At 39.0% G+C, this 26,294-nt stretch overlaps 1 long non-coding RNA gene across 1 annotated transcript in view; it reads left to right on the top strand.

Annotated features, from left to right (window-relative positions):
- Positions 1–14,699, top strand: part of LOC142600436 (uncharacterized) — a 59,046-nt gene extending 44,347 nt beyond the window's left edge. The window contains exon 3 of the long non-coding RNA XR_012833909.1: positions 14,543–14,699. This is a non-coding gene — a long non-coding RNA (uncharacterized LOC142600436). The remainder of the gene's footprint in view (positions 1–14,542) is intronic.
- The last annotated feature ends 11,595 nt before the right edge of the window (positions 14,700–26,294 follow it).

The raw sequence follows: 26,294 nt of genomic DNA, 5'->3' as shown, positions 1-26,294 counted from the left end.
GTGTTAGTAGCAACTAGAAGTATGAGGAAGATGCAGGTCTGCTGCTGAGTGGGGTTGGCAAGTCAGGTCACAAATGACACAGAAAAGGCTGACATGCTCAATGCCTTCTTTACCTTCATCCTAACAGGTAAACTTAGCCCCAAGTTCCTATGTCAGGAAGCAATGGTCAAGCAAATGGGAAACCACTAACAGTACAGCAGGGTGCACTTGGGGAAATTCTGTAAAACCTGGACATATACAAGCCTATAAGATGTGACAGAATGCACCCAATGGGGTTAAGTTCTCTGACGTCTTTGCAAAGATCTCTTCTATTTTTTCAGAAAGGTCCTGGAGATTGTGGGAGTCCCAGATAACAGAAAAAAGAGCAAATATTGGACCCATCTATTGGGAAAAGACAGACGAGTCAGCCTCACTTCAGTTTCTGGAAAAAAATGTAGCATGCTCCTCATAGAAGCTCTTTCTGGGCACACAAAGGACAAGAAGGTGACTGGGAAAAGCTAACACAGATTTACCAAGGGTAAACTGTGCCCCATTGTCTCGTATTATGGAACAATTTGGTCAGTAAAGGATGGTAGTATTTTGGACATTTACCTTAAATTTAGTGAGGCATTTAGCATGGTCTTCCACAACACACTTGTTGACTGCCTGGTGAGATGTGGATTAGATAAGGGTCACAAGTTGTATGGAGAACTGGCTAGACTTCTGAGCTCAAAGTTGTTCGTAACTAACGGCTCAAAGTTGAATTTGCAACTGGCCGTGCGTGGAGTTCCTCAGAGGCTGACATGGGGTTTGATACTATTCAATATCTTTATAAACAATCTAGATGAAAGGCTCAAATTCATCTATGCAAGCTTGCAGATGATACAAGACTGGGAGGAGAGGTAGAATGTGAGAAGGAAAGCTACCACAGAGAGATCTTGACAGGCTAAAAGGCTGGTCCAACAAGGTTTTAGAAAAGATAAATGTGAAGTTCTGCACCTGGTATGGAATAATCCCAAGCAGCAATACAGACTGGGCTCTGACTGGCTGGAGTGTAGCACAGCTGAGAGAGACCTGGGAGCCTCAGTAGACAGCAAGCTGGACATAACCCAGCAGTGCAGCGCTGCAGCAATGAAAGCAAACTGTCTATTGGGCTGCAGTATAGCCGGGAGAACAAGGGGTGCGATTATTTCATGCTACTTGGCACTTGATAGGCTACAGGTGGAATTTTGTGTCCAGTTCAGGAAGAGACTGAAAAACTAAAGAGAGTTCAGTAGAGGTGTCACCAAGATGTTTAGAGCATTAGAGAACTTGCTATATGAATGAAGGATGAAGAAATTTGGAATGTTCGATCTAGAGAAGTGAAGGCTTTGTGGGGTGCTAATCAATTTCCCAATCTCTAAAATTAATTATAGATGAGATGGAAGGGCTCTCCTCACAAGTATGTGGTGTCAGGACAAAGGCAACAGGCATAAACAGTGTCAGGGAAGCTCCATCTGAATGTGGGGGGAGGGCCAAAATATCTGAACCATGAAAACCAATGGGGATGTGTTGCACTGAGAAATGGTAGGATCCTGTGTACTGGAAACATCTGATTGACAGGTACCTGCATAACCTGGTATAAGGCCCTGATTTCAGCAGAAGGTTGGATCAGATGAAATCTAGATGTTTCTCCCCACCCAGACTCTCTGTGACACTACAAAAACCCACAGTCTAACTCCTGGAAAAATGTCTATGGGCTGAATCTAAGCCTAATATAAGCAGGCTCAACATCACTCAACCCAGATGAGTTGTGCATATATACACATACACAAGCAAGAGCTGAATTTAAGACTTTGGGATTACAGTCAAAGTAAATGCATAATATGGGTGTATTATAGTGCTAGCTATGCAAGACTGATATTAAGGCTTCTGAAAAGCTGGCTCAGACTGTTTATAAGCTGGGCTGGTAAAGCTATCTTCTTTATAACAGCCACTGTTTTGTACTATTTTTTATCATTAATGATATTGGAACTGTAATAAAATGTAATGAAAAAAATCACTCATATCCAACATTCTACAGGAAATTGAAGACTGTGGGATTTGAACTTGTTGGATTTCCTTGAGGTCATTGTCAGAAAGACCCACCTTGTCAATATCAGAAGAGAAGACACTGGCAAGAGATAAAATCCATGGTGTTGATCCCCACTGATGAAACAGGTTTAGAGATCCAGCATAGAAAAGACTTTGAGGAACACAAAAGTTGTCTTGTCCCAAAACGGTGAGTGGATCAGTGGCTGTCAGAGATGGCTGTGACCAAAAAGGTTGATCTCCTTTTTCTGACATTGACAGGCACAGTTTGATGCAGTGACTTTATCTTGTTCTTTGGGTACTCAGAACTGGTGAAAATAAACCCTTATTGCATAGCTGGCTTCGTATAGGAAGGAAACATTTTATAGACTCATTTGCAGCACTTCATAACCTGTGAAGAAAGCAAACATTGTGAGTGGAAATTGTTTCACATAGTCTAATGGTTCAGTAGCTCTGTCATGGGAGTGTTTTGTGTGGTGGCTTTTTTTTTTTAAAAGCCTAAAGTCAGAACATTTATCTCTGTATAAGGGTGCAGAGTGTATATCTTTAAGTATGGTATCGATATGTCCTGACCCAGATGAAAGCTTCTTAAGTCAGTTTTTTCCTCAATCCCGTTACTGCACATTAACTGTGAACAGGATTATTCTTTAGTCTGCCAGTCAAGCTGTTCAGAGAAAGCAAAAAAATAAAAGTGAGAGGGGAGAGAACAGATTCTGAATTTGTCTATCTGCCATGGGACCAGCAGGACAGTGACCCAAACTTCCCACACCATTAAGAACTACAGCTGCTTCTGACATGTATTGCAGAGCAGACAGCTGACATACTAGAAAACAGCAAAAGCACATTTTGGATCATTTTTTTTCCCTTTAGGGAGAATAGAAATACTCATAAGGGTGTAATTGCAGTGTACTTGAAGGCAACTTCTAAGGGAACACTAGCACAGGAGTCCCTTACCTGATTCTGCTTCCTGGGGAGGAGGCCTGGTAGGCTTGAAAGAGCTTCCCTAACTCTGCTTGTGAGTGCCTAGGCTGTTCCAGTAAGGGAGAATTCAGTGCTGTTGTTAAGTGGTGGATCGATAGTGCTGGAGAGCAGAGAAGCACCTCTGTTCATCCCCGGGATGTACTTAGCGCTGGCCCTGGCAGGCCAGATTCCCCCCCGCTGTGTCAGTTTGGCTTGGTGGTGGTCATCCTGAGATTTGCTTTCTGAAGGGTGAAGGTAAAGCTTAGTCATCTTTAATTTTTGTCTGTGTGTGTGGACCAGGACTTTGTAGCGAGTGAGAATTAGAGACAGTTGAGGCAATGGATTTTATGCTGGTAATAGTAATTTAAGGCTCAGCTCTGCTCTACAGCTGAGGGTCTGAGTTAGGATGAGATGAACTTTTGGGGGCATACCATGCTTGATTCAATTTGCTGCATAGTCTGCAGGGAGGGGAAAGGCTGTGGCTTGGCCTTTGTTTCCCTGTTAGTGGTTGCATCTGTTTCCTTCTTGTGGAAAGACCTTCACAGAGACTTAATGGGAGAGCTCTACCTGAAGGCCACCGTCATTAGGCCACTGAGATCAAACCAACCTAGCCTGGTACAAAGACAGCCTCTTCTGCCTTGCAATGATCTCCAATGCATTTTCACTCTGGAAATAGTTTATTAATTTCTACTCAGATCTTCAAAATCTGAAGAGTGACAGAGCCTAGTAATAAATCCGTTGACCTCACCTTTTCCTGTATTGGCCTCTTAGCACAGGCCTGCAAACCAGTTTATTGGTTTGGTTTCTGACCCACAACCTCGCCCCTGAGTCCTAAAAAAAAAATATCAAGATGGTTGGTCCTTCAAGGTGATGCAGCCTTTTCCGGCTTGGAAATGATTAGAAGAGATCTCTGTGCTCACTGAAACAATACTGCCCACCAGCAGCTCTTGAGTGTGTCTTGAGTCACACGCAGCTGATGCCGAGGAGAGGGACCGTGTGACTCGGAACCAGCCGTGCTGGATGGAGACGCTTGTCCTTCGAGTGTTGTGAAATCAAATGCTGCCAGATCACTCCCCTCCCCTGGCTGCATGGAGGCTCGAGTTATGAGTCCCCTTGAAGGCTGCATATAAATAGATATTTTTGTGTACTGATTATCCTCCAGGAGTCACCTAGGGCTGGTGGCAGGAGGCAGAAACCCTTTGCTGTTTGATAGGTTGGGTCTCTACAGAAAACCAAAAGTCATTTGGGGAGCTCAGGGATTTAAGTTATGGATGTCAGAGTTGAAATGGACGTGAGTAATGTCCCAGCATCCTTAAAGGTCCAGTAAATATGGCTGAGGTCTGAAATAATACTATATGGATCAGCCCTTTTAACACCCTCACTACTTTTATGCCATGAATTTCTCCTACTCCTTCTCCTTATTACCTGTTTCTTTTCTGTTGCTGCTGTTTCCTGTTTGACTGGATGATTTCTGCTTATCTGTTGTCTCCCTTTGACTAGCATTACATGCAACCTCTAAATCTTTTCTGTCTTTTTTTCTCCTTGCTGATGTGTGTTGAAATAAAATCTCTTGCTGTCATTTGCAATCAGATTTTTTGTTTGGAAATCAACTCAATGTAAATGTGTTAATGTTTGCAACAGCTACAATAATATCACAAAAAAGTGAAATATAATGATATAAGGGAACACTGGAAAGAGGATGCAAGATTGAAGATTTCAACAGCTTAGAATTTATTTAAAATGAGCATAATCCCACTTGCTGACATAAAGTAACTGTAGTGGAGACAATGAGTGTCCTAGAGTAGTTGGAAGTCTACCCTGTTACTGCTAGACAGACCCTTTAAGTATCTGTTAGTGGTATGCATGTTGTGGTAGGAGGACTTGTGAATAATTAGGTCCATCTGCTACTCCATCCTAGATAACATCTTTTCAGAGGATATTTTTTCTTTTGCATTGCACCTAGTATCTCTGATATCAGATATTTATCACTGCTGTATTTCATTTGCCCTGCAGTGGCTTGAGGGTGTTTTTCAGTGTTAGCATATGCTACTATGTTGGCTCTGCAAATGCAAACCTGTGTTTTTTCTGCTGAAAGATTTTTTTCTCTTAAAAAATAAAAATGATCAAGTATATCTGAAACTAAAGAAAACTTATTTTTTGAGAAAAAGGACAGAACACTGAATAGTCTTCAGCAGAGTGTGGAGTTTCCCCATCTCGTTTTTCTCACTGCAGACAATTTGTTTTATTCCCCCCTTTGTCTCCAGCACTGATCTCTTTCATCCTGATATGCAGGATGGAAGTATGCATCCTGATTTGTTCTGCTGAAGTAGCAGAGGAATTCGGCATCTCCATTCTGAAATGTATTATGCCTGACTTTTGTTTGGATTTACAGAAGAGGACGTTGCACAAGGGCCCTCTTCCCACCAGGGTACTCCACAAGGAGCTTGGTGTAATTGCAGCTCTTACATTTTTCTGAGAACAAAGCCTTTTAGCTTCTTCCCCAAATATTCTGTGAAAAGATAAATTTAGGGCAAATTTTTTCACTACACCAACTAAAAGAATTGTTTAGCTATGCAGTGAGCCTTGAACAGGGCTCCTGAAGATACAGGTCTCTTCTTATTGTATCCCTATTCTGCATGGTTTTGCCTTTTAATATTGGGTGAACTGAAGCAATTCTCTGTTATTCCAACTCAGGCCAGAATTTCATGGGCTGAATTAATGTCAAGCATAGGAAACTCTGAATGATTCTGACGTATGATGTACTAAAGCATGATCATTCAGCTTGGTGTCTAACTAAAGTCTTCAAAACTTTAGTTTCCTACACAGAAGTAATAGTGATATTAGTCTCTTCCCTTAATTTATTTTGCAGTATGGAAAATGCATTTGCCCTAAAAGAATTCCAATTTTTATCTCAAATGTGTAACTAATTTTTTAAAAATTTTAAAAGTTTTCATGGATTTAAGTTGAAAAATTCCCACCCCAAACAAAATTCTGTGACCTTATATTTTCTGTGAATCTCCTTCCCATGAAAACACTTGTTGAAATATGTATAGACTGTTCTGGAAATGACGTTTCCAAGTAACTGATTCTAGAATTCTATGTTATTGCAGTAAAAGTAGAATATTCTCTATTTCAGCAGGAGAAAAATTAGTTTTGCACCGAAGCTCCATGAATGACTTGAATATAATAAAGAGTAATTTATAAATAGTATCTTTGTAGGGAATTGAAATCCCACCACATCCTGTATGTAGATTTTTTTTTTTATTCATCTAACCACTGTCTAATCATTCACAGGCAAAATTTCAAAGCATTGCATGAGCACTTAGTGGGAATCTTTCAGCCAAATTCCCTTCCAGCAATTTGGAAGCTTCTCAATAGGTCAGAAGAATCTTGTCCAACAGCATCAGATCCAGTAAAAAAAGGTAGAAAGAACATTAATGTGTTTTGCTTTCAGCAAGGAAGTTATATGGTGGGGAATCAGGCTGCAGAGGTGAGCTGGAAGTTATGATTAAAGAAGATCAGACACCAAGATCCTAACTCAATATAAGTATGTGATTTGGGGTTGATTTTGGAAAATGCTGAGCATCTGCAGAGCTGTTGGATTTCAGTTGGCATTTTGCTAGTTACTTTTGAAGACTGCAGAAAGTCTGCTAGGTCACACAATATAAAGCAAGGCACCTAAAATCAATTTGTAAGGTCATGATTTCAGGAGTACACACTGCTAGATCCTGGTATCCAAATCATCTCTTTATACTAATAATCAATAAAGTAAGCCTATACTTTGCATAATGTAACACCATGCCAGACGTTAGCTCTATATGTGGTAGGGGAATGCCAAATGAACAAACCTTAAGTGAGACTTCCCTGAAAGCATGCTTCTGTTTCTTAAAAAAAAAAAAAAAAAAAAAAAAAAAAACAAAAAAACCAACAAACCCAAAACAAAAAAAACCCACCAAACCCCACAACACCCCCCCCACCCCCACCCCAAAGAACACTAAAAAACCCCAACCAAAACTCAGAGCTCTTTCATGGCATTTATGTCACAGGCCTCACAACTCAGTATTAAGTGGTGATACGTGGTCTGACATCCTTCTTTTATTAACATGTTCTTCAATAGTGTAAACTATCAACTAGTTTTTGTTTTTTTTTTTTTCAAAACGTATCGAATTATTTCAGCCCTAGCTCTGGTATGAAATGGTACAGTTATCATTGAGATAAAGGACAAAACTGCAACAAAAATGTTTGGGAAACTGCAAAATGACAGAAAATGTCAATTCTGAGGAAATATGGGAACCCTGTCAGAACACACACAATTTTCACTGTTTATATTCTTGTCATGCTGGTTTTCTATATTTGTGCCTAAAGAAACTAGTATGTAACTCTTTCATAAAGTTCCAAAGGAAGGGTGAGGGATGAAATTCAAGTCTTACCTCCAAAATTCCTTGCTTTTCTGCATTTATGTTGGGCTTTTTATTATGAAGTCATTACAGTTTATCATGCCAATAAGTACATAGGGAGTGTTAACCACAGACCATTGATAGAATAAACTATGCATTCGCAGTAAGTATGCACACTAAAAAAGTCTATGAAAAACTGAGTACATGTGTGAAGTGCTTGCTTTTTTAAACCTGAGTTCCTGCTTCCTTGGGCTTCTATACCCAAAGGTGCACATATATGTACACACTGGGTTGAATTCATTTGAATTACCTTATAACCATGCTGAATGAGAGAACCATAGAAAGCAGTTACAAACAGCTGGCTCAGAGGGTGTTTTCTCTCTCATTGTATTTTGACAGATAAGAGTGATCAAAATAGGATTAAATTATAAAAAGACTATGTTAGCAAGTGAATTTGCAGAGCAAAACCCTGTGGCCACACCTGCGTTTGTGGGAGGTTCCTTCATACCAGCTTTCAAGTGTGTCTTCTGGCTTAATTTCATCAAAAGGGATGCAGATCATTTGCTCTGATACTGTCCTGGAACACAAAACCAAGCTAGGGTAAACACAGAAGGTCCGAGAGATTTCCCTTCAAAGTACACCCGGATCCACGCACAATCACTGACGTAGACTTACCCAAACTGCACCTGATCCAAAGACTTGCATTCAAACCAGTAATCCAATGTAATAACTTCTGCATTTCAAAAATTAAGACTCCTTAGAATGACATTGAGAGAAGTTAAGGTTAGTATGGATATAACACAGCATTCTGGGACAGATTTGCAAGACGGATGAGTCAGGTTAAAGCAGCTGATGTGTCTGGTAAATGCAGCGGCCCTAGACGGCATGGACATTGCTTTGCTGCAATATGCTGGTATGTTCCCCGGCATGGTTAAAGTCTTGTCTGGTGAAAAGTGATTTCCCAGGAAACTGCCATACATTTAGCACACAGTTATTATGGTGTTCTTGCAAAATTTAATGGAAATGAAGCTAAATAACTGGTCTGTAAAACTACTTCTGAAACATTCAGTTTTATAGACTGATACCTCTTTCACAGAAAGATAGGAGCGCCATATTGTATAGGGCAATTAGTATGTCTCCTAAAGTCTTTATAACATATACTTCAGAAGTCTAGTTACTATAATGGTAACAAATGTTTTCCTTTATTTTTATATAACTGTTGTACCTCCCTATTAAGTCATATTTATGTTTGGACTGTGATGATTTATAGCCTTTCTATTGCTCTTGGAACTACAGCATCAATTGTGTTATATGATACAGTTCTAGTGAAGTCACTAGAGTGCCTGCTACTTAAACATACTGATTATGTGGCTTTTAAAACTCATTTTCTGCTTTGTTTGCTGTCTTGAAGAATTGAGAAATTACAGGATCATAGGATAATTCAGATTGGAAGGGTACTTTGTAGGTCCAACTTCTGTTATGTTAGCGGTAATTTTTATAGTGTGGTTTAAAAACAGATAGAAGTGTAATACTTTTTCTGTGGAACTCCACCTAGCCGTATCATAAGGTTTGAGAGAAGTTTTTTAATGAAGTTATGTCATCTCTCTTCTGGAAGAAAACCATGCTCTTCCAGTGGGGGATTTTAAGAAAATCAATCTGCTTAGCTTATCAAAGATAAGGTTAAGAGGTGACTGGGTCGTGATCTGAAAATACCTCTGTGGAGAAAAACATGGTTCTTCAATCTTAGAAAAAGTATAACAAGATCAAGTGTCCAGAAACTGAAACTAGATAAATTCTGATTTTTATAAAGGCAAATTTTAATAACTTAGATATTTAATCATTATAGAAATGTATTAAAGCGTACTTTGAGTTATATATCAATTGAAGTTTGTAAATCAAGAATGAATGTCTTTTGAAAACTATGTACTCTAATTCAGAAGTTATGGACTGAGATACAGATTTTTGCTGTAAAAACATGGCCTACAAAATCAGACCAGATAATCAAAATTGTTTTGTGCATCAGTGCTGCATATGGTTTTATTTGTGACTTTTCTGTTTAAATCCATATTGTTCCCTAACTGCAAGCTCATTTTAGTATCCTGACAATCATTGTATAATAATTACAAACGTGGCTGAAATGGCGGGTATGATAAGCAAGGATAAGCGAACTACCAAAGATGTAAAAGATACTTTGCTAATTTTCGTGAACTTCGGCAGAGTAGAAGAGCTTTGACTAGAGTCTTGATGATCGTGGCCATGTTTTTAGTGTCAGATTGGGTAATTTCCTTGCATTTCTACCACTGGAGCTGACAACGTACACCTGGATTTGCGACTGTAGGAGAAAACAGTTATTTGACTCACCAAAGCACGTGAGACTGTATTTTCACAGAGGCTGTGGCAGTGCAGGACAGCTGTTTTAAGCAGCGTGGTCTTAGCGAGACAAGGGCTTTCTTTGTTTTGTCTTTTTGCATTAGAAGAGGGTGATAGAAGGTTGCAAGGAGAGAATTAGGCTCGTGGGGCATTTTGGAAATGGCGGGAGTACTCAGAGCTCTGCCCAGTCACATTTTCTGCTTTGTGAAATAAAAGCGGTCAGAGCTGGGATGGTTGTAACTCGTTCAAACCTCTCTGAGGAAAGAATCAAAACTCTGGTCAATTCTATGAATCTGTAAATCAACCTGGGTCAGTTTTTGTGTATATGCCCACCCTGCACTGTAATGATGCAAATTGCGAGGAGTTTAGATGATTCGCAAACCGGACTGTTTTTCAAGTCCATTGCATGGAGGAAGGTGAGAGTAAGAATGAAGTCTGGTGGCCACAGCCAACCGTGGCGTGGGTACTAGTAGTACAACTAAAGATACCTTTGTCATAAACCTTCAGAAGTTTCTAATATTTACTCATACCATATTATGGGCTTGGTGCTGCCAATATTTCTCATGTAGTGTGCTGTTGTCAAAGTAATGGAGCTGTATGGGAAAAAAATTAATTCTTCATTTTGTGCCAGTCCCCGTTTCCCTGTCAAAACAGGAACAGAAACTGACTTTCTGTTATCTGACAAAGTGAAGAAAAAGAAATTTCTTATCTTAGGGTAGTAAAAATAGGATTAAATTAGAGAATGTCTCTGTCTGCATTCACAAGTGACATGGCCCAGTAGAAATGAATCTGCAGAGTAAAACTCTGTGCCTGGCCTTCTAGCGTTTTCAGGGTGGTTCTTTCACTATCTTTGTTGGAGTGTATTAGTTGTGCTCCTGAACTGCATCTTCTGGCTTAATTTCATTCAAAATGGATTATTTCTGTTTGGTGTCATCAAGTGCTTGTTAAAAACACATATACATATTTGAGAAAAATATCAAAAGAAGAAATTTAGAATTAGTCTGGTCCCCTCCTGTGCCCTATCAATGTGGACTATAAGGAAAGTTAAGACCACCTGGCCCCCAGAAGTTATTTCACTGAAATAGTATTGCTGATGTATTAAATTACTGCTCCATGTAAACCTGGATGGGAGTTTCTGGCTGTGTCAGGCTGTTGGGCAAGGGGTAGAGCTTTTTTGTGGCGATGTCTGCCAGGCACTTGTGCTCAGTTCTGATCTGAGCAGGGGTCACTCCTGTAATTCTAGGTACTGGGTTAGAAATGGGATTAGTGCAACGATTTGAAATGCCATGTGCTGTTCATGCCAGACCAAGCCATCAAGCTAGATTTGTGCTGTCATCAATAGCTGTCATGAATGTTTCCTTAAATTCTGTGTTTGGAAGGTGTTTCATGCAGCCTTAGAGACAGATTCATGATTACACTTAAAATTTGGGGTCAAGCCAACATGGACCAGAGTGAGTTATAGTGAAAGGGTCCTTAGAACTAGGTTTAACTCCATTATCGCAGGAATTGTTTTTTATTTTATTTCTGTGCAGAAAGGCTATACTTCAGTGGGTTTAGTGTCTGTTTAATAAATCAAAACAAAATTAGAAGTTAGTCTTTGGAGGGACCAAAGGAAAGGAGCAAATAAATGGTATTTTTCTTCATGTGGCTGATAATGACTTGTGCTTGTCATTGCTATTCCCTGTTTATCTGACCTATTAATGGAGGGCAAAATTCCAAAGAAATGTTTAATTAACATTGTAATTAGTATTACAAAAGACCCTGCTTTATAGAACAGGCAGCCCAGAGAGAAGGGCCAGGAAAAGACAAGCTCTTCACCCTGTAATTATTGCAGCTCTCCTTGGTGCTCTCATTCATCTCATTAACATCACAGTGGGATGGTGCCACTGCAGGCTACTGGCAGGTGTCTAACTGCCTTCCTCCTGGGAGGCTTTTACAAAAGAGGTCCTGATCTGCAAATAAGTTTGAAAGCTTGCCAGCGGAGTACCTCGTCAAACTTTGCAGTCTCCTGCTTCCAAAATACCCTAAAGACTTTCCATTTCAATAGATAGTGATGCTCTGGGATGTGATTGCTTTTTAATTGTGGGAGGGAGAGGAAGAAGAGAGGGGAGAAATCAAGGTTTGTCTAACAAAATATGCTACTTCATTAACATGTTCCATTAAAAAAATAAAATAAGCTAGCTAGAAGGGAATTGTTGGATGGATAAACAAAAGGAAAACCTGAGTCATCACTTGAAAAAACACTGAAACGCAATCAACCCATAAAAAAGGCGTGTGTTAATTTTCTGTGCTTGAGTAAAGCTTTTCTTCTGGATTGCCTTTCTTCAAATTAAATTGAAACAACTATCATATCAAATAGTCTAATCCAGCAAATGATAGTAGATCTTTTATGGAAGAAAGAATGAATTTGGTTTTGCTTCTTCATAAAATGTATAAAAACATGGCATTATACTTATACCTCCTGTGATATTCAGGTTTTTCTTAAATCCCTAACTCAGGTACTTACACAAGACCCTTGCATTAGATGAAAAATAATTAGTGAGTTTCTAGCCATAAAGCATATAATAAATACCAAGATAACATAAAGTAAGAGAAAAACACCCATAAACTTTTTCTTTTATGTTAAAGATAATACATGATTTAAAGCCTGTCTCTTGGTTTTTGAAGATACATTTTATTTTATTTTATTTTTTTTGGATAGGGTGGAACTGATCTTTTTTATTACAGCTCTAAGTAATGAGGTAATAAACATTTACAATATATGGCATGAATGGAGTCAGCAAGTACTCAATGTTTGGAAAAGTCCTAAATCAGAAGCACATCCCACTGATTTTACTGGGATTGCTCTTGTAACAGAGTTTGTCAGCCTCAGTGTATTGTTTACAATGATGATTAGAGGACCATTATAAATAAGTGTAAGAGCTAAAGTAAACCTACCTCTACTAAAGAGCTTGTATATAAAAGGACACTGAAGGTGATGTTTGGAACGGCAGTGCAAGAATCAGAAAATGTTCATCTGAATCTTGCTGGCTAGCATTACCTGTAGTGAATCAGCAAAATCAGATGACCTGTGATTTTAAGAACATATTGTTCAGTTTAGTGAAAAGAATCAATGCTGCATTTATTTATCGCTGATAGAGCATGTATTGCTGTATTTTTAAGAGCTCTAATCATGGCCAAGTAGATTTTGCAGGACTCTGTTCAAATATTGAATAGAAAGGTGGTCTCTGCCTTAAAGCAGCTGAGACAGGAGGCAGATACAGATGGAATACAAGGAAAAAATGAGTGGGCATAGGTTTGTAAAAAATAAGAAATATATATATACAAAGTACTGTTATACTTTAGGAACGTTTTCAAGAAATATATGAAATAAAATAATGGGCTCATTTTGCAGATATTTACTGATACTGTTTTTAAAGTAAAACTATTGGATGATGAAAATTCACATTGTGGATTGATTGAAGGCACTTAACTTTCTGGCAGTGAGTAAGAGATGATAATGATAACTAACATAGTGATACTCTACTGTATATTTAAGATGACAAAATTTAGTACTTGTGCTAGCAATATGAACCTTTAAAGGGTACTTGATGAAGTTCAAAGATTTGCTGTTCAGAGTCTGGATTTCTGTCCTCTGAAATAAAGGAGCCTCAGCTCAGGAGTGAATGTTGTAAAAATAGGCATATCCATGAAATTCTGCCACAGACTGCAAATAATTAAAAGGCCTGATTTACTAGTGAGACACACACTTGAACATACATCTCCTAAACTCACTGTCTGACCTCTGTCCTTTTACAGATCTGTCTCCAGGGAACTGCTCTCCCAGTGTGAAAAATCTGTTACATGGATTATATAATTGCCGTCCAATGTTTTCTTTTGAGCAAGAATAGGGAAACTGAGGGGAAGTTTCTCACGTGTTTGTATGAAAGAAACTTTACATTTGTCTAAAAGTTCTTAAAAGATCAGGTCCATAATCCTAACCCTATTTGTCACTGAGTATAGGCCAATATACTTTAAAAGTATGGATCAGAACATAATATATATTGCATAAATTCTGCTAGTTCCAGATTTTTTGTAAATATGGGGGCAACACTACTTGCTTACAAATTTAATTTAAAAGCATAGAGTGCTTTGAGGTTTATTTCTTATGAAGGGGGCTAAATAATATCATAGTCTCCATTTATATTAATTGTGGTTTATTTTTAAAGAAATCATAGCCTTTTTTGCAAATGGCTCTTAACTTTTACATCCAGCTTGGCTCACAGTTTTAATTGTCCTTACCTTCCAGTGCTCCTGGCAAAACCAGAGACCCTTGTGGATGCGCATATTCTTAGATGTGTTTTTCTACCTTTCCCCCAGGTATTAGTATATATGGCTTGAGTTCTGCCAGCCACGGGCAAAAGCTGAGGAGAGGGAAAAGGAAAAAAAATAAAAGAAAATGCTATGGTTCTCTACTTTAAAATTCTGGGCAAGGGAAGAAGAACCCCATATTCATAAATTGGAGAGTATGTGAGAAGGTTCTTTTAACAGGGTGCATTGAAAGAGTTTTGAATAGAGGAGGATTTTTAAGAGGGAATAGAAGATGTTTGTTGATTTTTGTCTGTATACCCAACTATACTTATTCCAGCACTCTTGATCATGGTAAGATTTCTTGCTGTTGTTTTTTGTGCATGTGGATTAATTACTTCTCCTAAACATTAAACTTGAGCTGTTTTTCGCATGGCTTTTTAATTTCTCATCAGGAGTTTGGTTTTTTCTTTCTCTAGGTCACCAGGGATGCAGCAAAGTGTCCAGGTCACTAGACCCAGTTTTGTAACAGCAAACCTTGTAATTGATCCTGGCAGAATGGAAGGACGAGCCCAAAAGTTCAAAGCAAACACGCACAGTGCCTTGGCAACACCCACAAGCTGAAAGCTGACCTGGAAACAGAAAGATATGTGGTATAGCTGTAACAGCTTTTCTCAGCCTACAGCTAGAAACCATTCATACATGTGGGGAGAGATATTTAAACAGAAAAAAAAAAAATTAAAAAAAATCATAAAAAGCACTAACAATGCTAGTAAAGTAAGGAATATAGGCTAGGACAGGCTTGCTTTTTTGAACTATTCAAATTGCTTTCCTTTGGCTTATGTAAAAGTTATACGTTTTCCCTTAATGTGTATTGTTTTCAGATATGGTAACAATATAATTAATCTTGAACTCAGGACCACTACATAGCTGAGTGCAAAACCAAACACCCCCGCCCTGCCCCAAAACCACAATAGCAATCAGGCACCTCGTGACAAATCCGTATGAGTAGTGCACCAGCTCCTTACCTCTGAAGGCTAGAGCTTAAAATCCTTTGTTATGACCCCAGTAAAAATGAATTTGGTGATCTACTGCATGTCGTAAAAGTACAATATTATCTTCAGTTTCTACTGGCTGAAAGCTCCATCAGGGAAAGGCTTTTTTCTTTCTATTTTCTATCTGAGAGTCCTTGAACCAAATACAGATAGTGTATAAATAAGTGTAACCCACTGACCCTCTGTCCCACACTGTGTCCTATATATTTGAGCTTTGCTGTGCTGAAAGGAAGGAATTACATTCCCAGAGGGATGAGCAGGAAGATTGCTGCCTTTTTTTTTTCATTTCTCTTTTTTTTTTTCTTTTGTCCTTCATATGATAGCATGGCATTGGCTTTCAAAGGATCCTCCTTCATGTTACCTTTGTGTAATCTCATGCATAGTCTAATTATTGACTATCCCCAGTGGTAATTTGGCTAGTAGCTGAGCTGTCTGTACTGCAGTGCAGCTGGATCTGCATCACGGGTGGGTGTACCTGAACAAGCTTTCAAGTGGCTGAAATGGATTTCAGTAGGAACATAGTCATGAAAGCACAAGTTTTATGTCATTCTTTGTAAGCCACAAGTAATTCTTTCAGTAACCAAACCCCACATCGATACCATTGTGCTGTCACCTTATTCCTTGAGTTTACCCAACAAGCTTCAAGCAGGCTTCTGGCTCTTAAAGGGGGGACAATGTGAAGTAAGATGTACCCTGGTTTTGTAGTATCTGCTGATAAGGGACTGCAAAGGTGAAAACTTGCTTTAGTTGGGTGAGAAGCACACTGTCCCCAAGCTCAAAGTGATCTCTTCTCCCCATCTTCCCTTAAGGGTTGGCAGTTTATAACTGCTAGCCTGGGCAAGCTGTGCTTTTGCTAGGTGTATCTCTGGGATCTTAATTTGATGTATGATATTTGCCAGTTGCAGGTTTTTAATGCCTATATTTTTCAGACACTTGAAAAATACAGAGGGAAAAGCACTCAGTTGAACCCATTGCCAAATGGTAGTTGCTCTCAGTTTGTCTTGGTTGACCCAGTTTACAGCTGTCGTGATCTTCAGCAGAAGGCCTGTGGAAATAGACTGACCTTACAGCACATCTGGAAGGCCAAGAGAGTCTATCTTTGCCAAGCTATACATAGTCAGGAGGGTTAAGTTATACAGCCAGGTAAGTGGTAATGCTAGCTGTTGTCATACTTTATTTGGCTGACTGTGGCTGTTAAGGCAGCCCTTTAGGGACATTCCTTTGAAGCCGGCAACCTCCGCGTCCTAAAAATAATCAGTGCTGAACAGAGTCAGTGACCAAGGGAAACAGTAATCTCAAGACATTAAAGCCTTATATCTTCAAGATTTAACTTGTGTGATGAGGGCTAGACCTGTCAAAATCTACATGAGATGGATGCTTGGTGGGTGGTCTCTCCTAGAAAGGTGGGATTTCCAAGTTGCTGGTTTTTTCTCCTCTATGCAGTCACTCAAAATGCAGGGCTCTGCATTATAAAGCCAGTGATTCAACAGAAGCAATACAGAAAGTAGTTGCCAATCAGTCATTCCTTACAGACATCCCCTCTAGCGTATGCGTGCTGGCCTTTTTAGGAGGTAAACGTCATTAACCTTTCTTTTTTTAGTTTGGATTCCAAGGGTTTTTTTATTGAAATTCAGTTCACACTTGCAACATGCTCTCCTTTTGGACTGTAAATGCTGTGCAGTATGCAGATCACTCCTTCTTCTTCTGCTCCTTGTTGCTCGCTGCTGCAGAGCCAGAACTTTCCAGCCAGCAGCTACTGCAGTGATTTGCCTCCAAGGGCTCTAATGGAAAAAGCCATCGGTGAGGATGGCTCTTGCTGGAGAGGGGCATGAATGTCTCCTTCAAGGAGAAATGTCTGGTGATCCTCTTGAGCACAGTATCAGGCAAAATGCCTCTCTGTCTACTGTTCCTGAAAGTGGGAAATGCGCGGTGGGCTTTAGACTGAGACCAGGGTTTAAATTTAATTACAGTCCCTGCCTTTTCTACTTATTTTAATAGTACAGAGAAAGCTGCTGTTTGGCCCTTGATATAAGTGTGCTATCTTACCAGTAGTAAAATATGTGACACTGCTTCTGTTTTAAATGCTGCGGGAAGGTTGGACATGTGTTTAACCCTCTATCTCCTGAGTTGCCACTTCCAGTTCACTGGTTAAAGTAAAAAAGAAAAAAATCATAGTGGCCACAGATAAGTCAGGGATTATAGGTAAGAAGGAGGGCTTGATAGAAATTTGAACCTTATTTCTCTCTGTAAGGAGTCTGCAAAAAATCTAGTGTGGAAGGGCAGAAGTATTATGCAAAAAAATACCAATATTGCTAATGCATCTACAGACTTGAGGTGAAAACTTGAAATTTAATAGAAGTCAAATTTAATAGAGGTCAACTTCAATGTTTTGGTGATTGGGTATTCAGTCTGTCTTTCACTGAATTCAGTCCTAAAGCTCCCATGGCCATCAGCATGGACAGGACTGAGCTCGAGGGTTAAAAATCATACTCACAAATATACAGAAATGACACTATATATGAAGTATGTGAAACTGAAATGAATCCGGTAGAATCTCAGTGACGTTATTGCCAGCTTTTGCATCAGGGGCTATTCTCGCTGTCTAATATTTGTAGTTGTTACTTTTCAGACTGTTGTTTCCTGGTACAGTAGTAAGCTCCCCATGGAAAACTAGCATTCATGACTTCATTGGGTTGATAATTGGCATTTACCAGTCACAAGGGAAATCTTGAATCTTTTCTTGACTCTATCTCCTGCAATGAGCAGGAGAACCTCTGTGAGAGGTTCTTTTTGTAGTGTTTCACCCAAATTGCTTCTCTGTGAGAGCAGAGAGTGGAGTTCACTACCCTTGAGAGTTTTTTCCAATCACTTGCTCCATCAAGGAGCCCTTTTGTCCTGACATTAAGTGTAAGAGAAAGAGCCATCTCTAAAGAGACTCTAAGTTGTCTCTTTGCCAAATAAACCCAGGCTTTCAAGCTCTTTGGATAATTTGACAACCTACCCTTCTTCAAAGTACAGTTTCTCCCAGGTATTGATTCCATAAATCAGAAGTAAAGCCTCATGCTGTATAGGTGAATTATGTTAATAGCTAGAACATCACTTCCCCCATGGAATCATGTGACCTTCCCCTGGAAAATCTTGCAGATTTGCACTGTGTGGGTGAGAAGAAAGTGATGACAATATTCTTAAGATTCTCTACAAAATTCTCTGCCCCTGAGTTCTCTTAGTGCCTCAAATCCTTTCCCCTAAAGGAATATAAAGTTGTATTCTCTATTTTGATTGTATCTATTTTTATGTCCTTTCTGCAATTTTTCTCTAGTCCCTTCTCTGCCTACTACATTTAACTACTTATATGCATTGATATAAAAGCAACTACCTCTGCACCTTCAGTTAGCCAGCTATGGGCAATTCTTTAGATAACAGACTTGGTGCTTCCCCTCAAGATATTTTTTCTTAAGTGGGATTGGAGCACCTCTGAAGTTTTGATATCTTCTGAAAAAGACCCGGTGTAGTTGGGTGACACCAAAGAGGAATGTCTCAAATGCGAGAGGTCCAGGTACTCATTAATCAGCTGCTACGCTGATGTTACTACAATTCAGGACCATGATGGTCTGATCCATTCCCTGGCCTCTCTGTCCTGGAGGATAGCTGGAGTTCATGAAAACTTCTCATTTCTTCTGAAAAAATCTTTGAGAGATACAAGATGAGGTCTTTGTATCTTTAGAGAATGATAATTCTCTAAACTGTGCGTGGTCATTGGTTTTGTAAGTTGTCAGAACCAGTTTCTTGTCAAGCTGCCAGAGATTTCTTTCTGCTCATTGAGCCTTGAATTGTTCTACAATGTTGATGTGACTTGCAAGGTCTGGGCTCTGAATAGATTCACTGAGATTGCTTGTAAATACATACAGATCACTGAATTTTGTATTAATAATAAATAATAATACTGAAATGATAATAATTGTGAGTGAACCTGACTTACTACTTGATTGCTTCCACTTTTCTTTGGGAACATTAAGAATGGGAGTTAATTTAAATTGTATGTATTATTCAGGGCATGTCTTTTAAGCATCTGATGGCATCATTAATATACATGTAGAGGGCAATTTTGGAGACACATGTTTGATATAGAAGGATTTGGAATGTGTAACTAGTAATGATTCGTTCTTTTGTGAAGTTGTAATTAAGTTATTAAAAATTCATCCTTCAAAATATGAAAATACATTTTCTTATGCATCAATTTGTTTTAAATATGATGCATATTTTAAAATTTGCATAAAATGTACTGTAGCTTGCCTTATGGATCCTACCAGTCACTGTGGTCATACGGTGACCAGGAGAGCCACGTTTTGATCTTCAGGAACTAACTAAATTTATGAAGAGCTAGATACCATTGCCAGGGATTATTTGATGCTCTGCCTCTCTCTGACTCAGGCAATGCTGTGGCTGAGCTCACGTACTTTATAAAACAACAAGGGTATATCAGCAAAGGTACACCTGATGTCTCTGGTACCTGTACCCATCCCACTGAACTGCTAACCACTGAAGAGGATGGGGCTGATCTGGACAAAGGAGCCCCAATCAATTAATGGAAAGAGACTTCTCTCACCCTATTGTTGAGTGTACTGTGTAAAGATGCAATATATGTTCTCTTTCCAGCAAGTTCACACCCCTGGAGGGCTTTTAGCATTATACTTGGAGCGTAAAGGAAAGATAAAATGGAGCCGATGCATGTGATGCAAACTGTGTCTTCTCTCATTGCCACCTGGGATTTTCCAGACCGGTAGCTAGTCACTGATGTTGAGCAAGGTCCCTGCATTAACATAGCTTTGTCTCTTAGCGACTCATGGGAATAGTTTTGGTTGAGTGGTTTGATTTGCATGGTTTCACATTCGTTGAGTTTTGTTTTGAATTCTGGACTTGAGTTTATTTAAATTCTCCAGAGTGACATTCATTGACGTTGCCAAGTTTCACTTGGTTTTGTGTTGAAAGTGATGGTATTCTGGCAATTTTTCCGGATTAGTAAAAGGATTAAGGTCTGATAACTCATCAGTATTAGAGGCAGGCGCTTCATACTGTTAGAAAGCTGCAGACTACTTTTTCCTTCGTCCAATAGGAGGAGGGTTCTGTTCCTAGACATGATAGGTCTAATGACATCAAGTGTTAACTTTTCCATATTGAATAGTATTCCAGGATTATTTCTGGTAGTCTTTAGACCTTTCCAAAATGCATAAGCTTTTATCTCTCCTTCTGAGGTTTTTAAAATGGGACTGAGAGTCTTAAGGAAACCCTGTTTCTTTGTGAGCAATGTATGACATGAAACACCAATAACATTTCTCAGCTTTCAGATGCCACTAAAAGAACGTGCCTGTGACGTGTGTGGTCTTTCACTGCACAGAAATATACTCTGGCATGACATAAAGCTTTTACCTAGACTGTATGAAATAATTTGCCTAATGGGATTGTGGTTTTGCTACTTGTGGATAATACAGTTATCTTAAACTCACGTTTGTGAACAACTTTTTTTCCATCTCTGAAGTGGGGCAGGTGAACAGCAGGAACCTCTGCAGAGGTTCTTCCTGACTCAGCTATTTCCAGCGGAGATTTCTGCTGGAGAAGCTTCCTGCATGATCCTTATTGAATAGGATGGAGCTGGGAAGCAAACTTTCTGGGCAGTTAAAACAATACCACCTTTGCAGCAAGTATTACTGTTTAGTAAATACATCTACTAAAATATTTGTGCTGAACAAACAAAGAATAATAGGGTGACAGTTGGATTACATTTGCTTAAAATTGCAAGGGAAATATTTATCTCCTCTCTTTCTCACTTCTCCATTTCTACCAGGACTGCTTCTAACGTCATTGGCCTTTCAGCATAGGTAGTGAATGCCTTTAATAAATAGAAGTCATTGCTAAAATATTTTGCATTTATGCTCTTAAGTGGGAAACTCACTCAGAAAATTGCCTGTTAGTCTGCTGCCTAGCACTGAACCAGATGTAATGTCCAATAATCTGTGAAAGCATTGGAGTTAGAGATGCTTATTTTGTAAGCAGAAATTTCCCGTGCCTTCTGAGACCACACGTTATAAAAAAGATCTCTTTTTTTAAGTATTTGCTCAGCTCAATTTCCATTAAATTCAATCATTTCAGATAAAATAATACATTAGAGCATTTTAGACTTTTAAAAAATGTGGTATTTATCATTTTCCTACCTCAAAGAAATTTTTCTGTAGGGCCTCTACTTTAAAGATAGAAAGATGAGCATTTGCTATGTTGGAAACAACACAGTCAACAGATACAATTCACATGGCATAAGTGGATTATCAATGCTGAAAGTGCTATTGGTTTGCTTGAGATCATCTCTACAACACACACACACAAAAAGGATTTGCCACCACCGAGGAGCCCAGACATTTGAAACCCATGTTCGTACCACGTACCCTGTTCATACCATGTCAGAACGTATTCTTCCTCCTTTCTAGGTCTCTCCTTCCTTAGAGGCAGCACAGTGAGCTGTTCCAGCTCAGTTTGTGATGGCACCTCTCAGTTAAGCAGCATGTGCGTGGATAAGTTCAGAGCTGCAGAACTCTCGTGACATGGGAAATGTGTTTAATATAAGTAAGGCTACTAAAAGCTGGTTTCAAGTAGAGAATATATTTAAGATTTGACTTTTAAAAAATACAAATTCAGAGGTGTTTGGGGTGTTCACAACAAGGAGTCTTTGTCTAATGAGAATTTATACTGTGTTACATGGAACACAGTATTATGAATATTTCAGTGAGGTCTGCAGTCAAATATCCTAAAACGTGTTCCATGACCCAATATGCAAATCAGCTGTGGGATGCGAGAGGGCTGTTGGGGCTTACTCTACATAGATTTAGACTGTTTTAACAAAGGTTATTTATTAAACATTATCGACATTGGTTTTTTCACCACTTTCAAAATTCAGGAGGGTATTTTATTTTCTATAGGGAAACAGCTGAGAAGTAGGTCGGGAAACATGACTGCAAAGAGGCCACTCCAGGGAAGGGAAAGGTTAAGTTCAGCTCTAACAAGTAAAATAAAGAGGTTGGGAGGCTGCTGTCATTTGTGAAAGAACCACCTCTTCTGGGTTATTGTTATACATTGAACTATTTAATAGATCTCAGTTGTTTTTCTTTGACAATATTAAGGTCAACAAAGGGAATTCCTATCACCACATGATTCAGGGAGTTAAATTGGAGGCTCTTGGAGAAATTATCATTTACATTATATAGACAAGTCTGGAAGCATATTCCATAGATAAAAAATGTCATGTAACAGAATCAACATTACCAAAATTGTATGACGCAAATCTGATGGCTTTGTGAAATCACAAAATCCACACAATACATTAAATATTTTTTGTAATTGCCACACTAAAAAATAGATACAGATTACTAGACCATATTCTGTCCTACTTTGTGAAATTCCTGTTGGAAATAGGAAATAGATTAGATTAAAATTGAACCAAACCATATTGCAAACCTAAACAGAATTTACAGGCTTAGGCTTCTCCAGGCAGCAGCTCGTATTCCTAAAAAACAAGGATGTGTATGCAAATATGTGCAAGTTTGTCAGGTGAGAAGAGCAGAGTTTGGGACATTTTTATTTTTTCCTTTCTCTGTCAAATATCACTGAACTCCCACAGAACTCGGGAAATCCCTGTTGACTTAAAATAGATCAATGGAGGAATTAAGCAACTGTGAACACACACAGCCCAAGTAGTGATGTTGTTTACTTAAGTCTTTAGCCAGCAGGCTCTGTGAGAACCGCGGAGCTGCTGGTCCCTGAGACAGAGGACAGAGACCATGAGATGCCACAGTTGCAGCATGTCGTCTCATGCAGACGATGTGTGTGGGAAGAGGATAGCTGGAAAAAAACCTTTCTTTTTTGCAAAGGGAAGAGGGATTAGTGAAGCCAGAGCGCTCCTTCCATCTTAAGGTCTGTCTCTGCTCTGCAGGGCCATGAGTTGTGGCTGTGTGCATGAAGGGAATATACTCTTACGGGAGTGCAGGAGTCAGCATGTTTCCTCTGCAAAAGCTGGAGAACCGCAGAGGAATGGTTTAGGCCAATGAAGTAGTGTCATTTTACATCGGTAGAAAATTGGCACCTCTCTCTCTTTCTCTTAAATGCAGCACTTTAGTGCTGACCTCTGCTCAAAATGAAGCGTGGTGAACCTATAATTAGGAGAAGTTTAAGTGACTTGCACAACAGAAAAATGAGAGTTGTGGGGTTCGTTTACACAGTATTCTCTTAGGCTGCTGTTGAAGCCTCTTGGCATTTCTGTCTTACTCTGTCTTCCTGTTCATCTCCTCATTTTTTGTCCTTAAAGTCCTGGAGCTCAAAGTCATAGGTTTATTTTGACCTTCATTTTTTACTAAGAAAAAAGAAGTGAGTTCCTAGTCCTAAAAGCTGCAGAGATAAGCTTGAAAGTGTGCTTTTTGAATCCTCAGGAATAAGAAAACTCATGATTTTAAAATATTTGGGAATAGCATTGCTACTCCAAACAAGAAGCCACCTGGTGCCTGTATCAGCATGCTTCTGAATTAGGCAGTAAGCCTGTGCTCAAAATATAACTATGTCACAATAGTATTAAATATGCTTCCTCCTGTTGGTACCTTATTCTTTTCTGGGTAAACAACTTCTAACAGCTTCTTTTCCATCCTTATTCAAACAAATGCTAGCCTTTGTAACCAAAAAGAAAGACAGTAGCAGGTGAAGACTTATTTTTAATGATGCTGAGAACAAATGATTATTTAACTAAAGACTTCAACAATATTTTCTATTAATCCCTATAATTCCTTACAAATATTAACAGTAGTTTTTGAAATCTAGAACTTTGAAATGCTCATTTTTCTGAAAAAGTGACCCTTTATTATTAACATCTTTGTACATGTGAGTCTGGGAAACTTATGCATATAAGTACATATGCAAGTATGCTTGCATGTATTAATTACCAAATCATACTTGTTACCCATTTAAGGTATTTTATGCAATACATACAGCATGCAAATTGATGTTTGAATATACAATAAGCCTACAAGAGACAGTCTGGCCAGCCAGAGGACACAGCATAATTCGTAAAATTTTCTGAGAAAACTCTGCAGTTAAGCCTTCTAACATCTATTTCAACTGAAGTATCTTTTTTACAAAGAGGTCCAGACAATTCTCAAGCAGACAGTAGTGCAATGAGTTTGAGTTTTTCAAGCTATACCTATTAATTTTCTTTAAGAAGCGCTGTGATATAATGTGTTGTGAAAGAGATGTTGGGACTATGGGCTGCTGCAAACCATAGCCTGGGGGAAAGAGGGAAACCCCCCCTAGAAGGCCTGTGCCCACGCTGGTGAGCAGGTAACGGCGTGATCAGAGCACAGAGGTGGAGAAGCTCCGTCCTGTGACGCTGCTGACCTGACCGGATGAATGAGCCAGCATGGGCGAGGAGCTAATTCAGAACTGATTTAGGCAAGGAAAAGGTCATGACTCTGGAGCACAAAGAGACTATAAAGATGCTGCAAGTAATGCTATCCTATACGTAATTCTTTGAACGAGATCCTAGTTTGGGATGTTAAATTTACAAGAAACACCTTGTTCTGTGTTTATTGTTGTTCAGGTATTTATTTCTGCAGATGCCGCCTTGCTGCTTCAGTTCTGTGCAATTTTTTTTCTATATAATGTTTTAGCTTTAATACCAAGCAGCTTTCAAACACAAATCGTTCAGTAGTGTGTCTTCCAGTCCGGTTCCTGGAAGCCATTGCAAACAGTATGGCATTCAACATTTTCACAAATGGTTTTGTTATTCTTGTCTGGTTTCACAAGTAAATCAGACTGACAGGGTCAAGAATACCCATGATACAAGCCACTCTGTGTAATAAGCAGGCCCTCTCAGAGGAAATCCGAAGTCTGGTGAATGCCAAGAAGAGGGTACACCGATGGGTTTAACTCCCTGTTCAGCTAAATGGCTGATCGCTGCGGCCATGCCAGAGTGGGGTGTGACTTAAGTCAGCTCTCTTCTCCTAGATCAAAGCACAGCAGTTATGTGTGTTACACCTCTCTGCCTTGACTGCCTTGCAGCTTTGTAAAACTTTGGCTTTGTGGAGTGCCCAGAGACAAACATCAATACCTGGTGGGCTCAGAGATGTGGGGGATGCTGCTGTGGTCATGGAAGTTGGTGGGAGATGGGGACAGGGGGAGGAGGCACTTTAACAAGTAAGCCGTGTTTATTTTTCCTAGGAGTTGGAACTAATATTTGCCTTTTTTTTTTTTTCTCCTCCCATCCATAGTGTAATAAACTTGAGGAAAAAATAGATTTCAAAAAATTTTTCAAGGACAAACTTTTTGACAATTTATTTGCAATTACTTTTTTTGTGTAATAAGACCTAACATGAAAACACATATTAGGTATTAGGGTATTAAACAAATTTTCATTATTTTGCATCCGTTGCCATGTAATTTTATACTTTAATTTTTATATTAGGAGAAGCCGAAGGTTATTTTCAAGTCATCTTCTCTATATCTTTCCTCATTTTATAGTTCCCCAATATGTAACCTTTTGTTCAGTCTATTAATTCTGTTATTTGTTGGGTTTTTTTCTTCTATCACTTTGTCCTGAATGAAAGCCAAAACTGGATCCTCCTGAGATTTACATAACCAGATGGTACTATGTTTGGCATCTTTCATTCCTCTGATGCCAAGGCTGATCACACACTACTCTTAGTAGTTCATCGATTTCAGATCTGAACACTGTTCTTTAGAAATCCTGAGTGAATATTTTTCTGTCCTTGTAATTTGTTATTGCTCATTTATTAATATATTCTAAAAGCTTTCTTACCAACCCTTCAGTTAGAGGCACTTCTAGGACTTTCCTCTGTAAATAAGGACTCTGGTATGAAAACATCATTTCCTCTAGTGTTAGCTATATACAAAACAAAAATATGTTTAGTTCTTCTGCTATTACCACTCCAAAGGAGATTCCTGGCTTTTTCCTCTCTCGTTTGGGAGCATGTTAGCTCTGCATTCTTAGTCTCTCAAAAAATTTCACATGCTCTGGTTCTTGAATAGACACAAAAGAATGCTTAATGTATGAATTATATATATAAATTATATATATATATTAGTGTATAAAAGATGGTCCAGTGTATGGACTGCTTTTACTGAGAAG

Source organism: Balearica regulorum, chromosome 2 (assembly GCF_011004875.1).
Source record: "Balearica regulorum gibbericeps isolate bBalReg1 chromosome 2, bBalReg1.pri, whole genome shotgun sequence".
Classification (NCBI taxonomy): Eukaryota; Metazoa; Chordata; class Aves; order Gruiformes; family Gruidae; genus Balearica; species Balearica regulorum.
The sequence above is the reverse complement of the archived record's forward strand: the minus strand, read 5'-3'. Positions and strand labels throughout refer to the sequence as shown.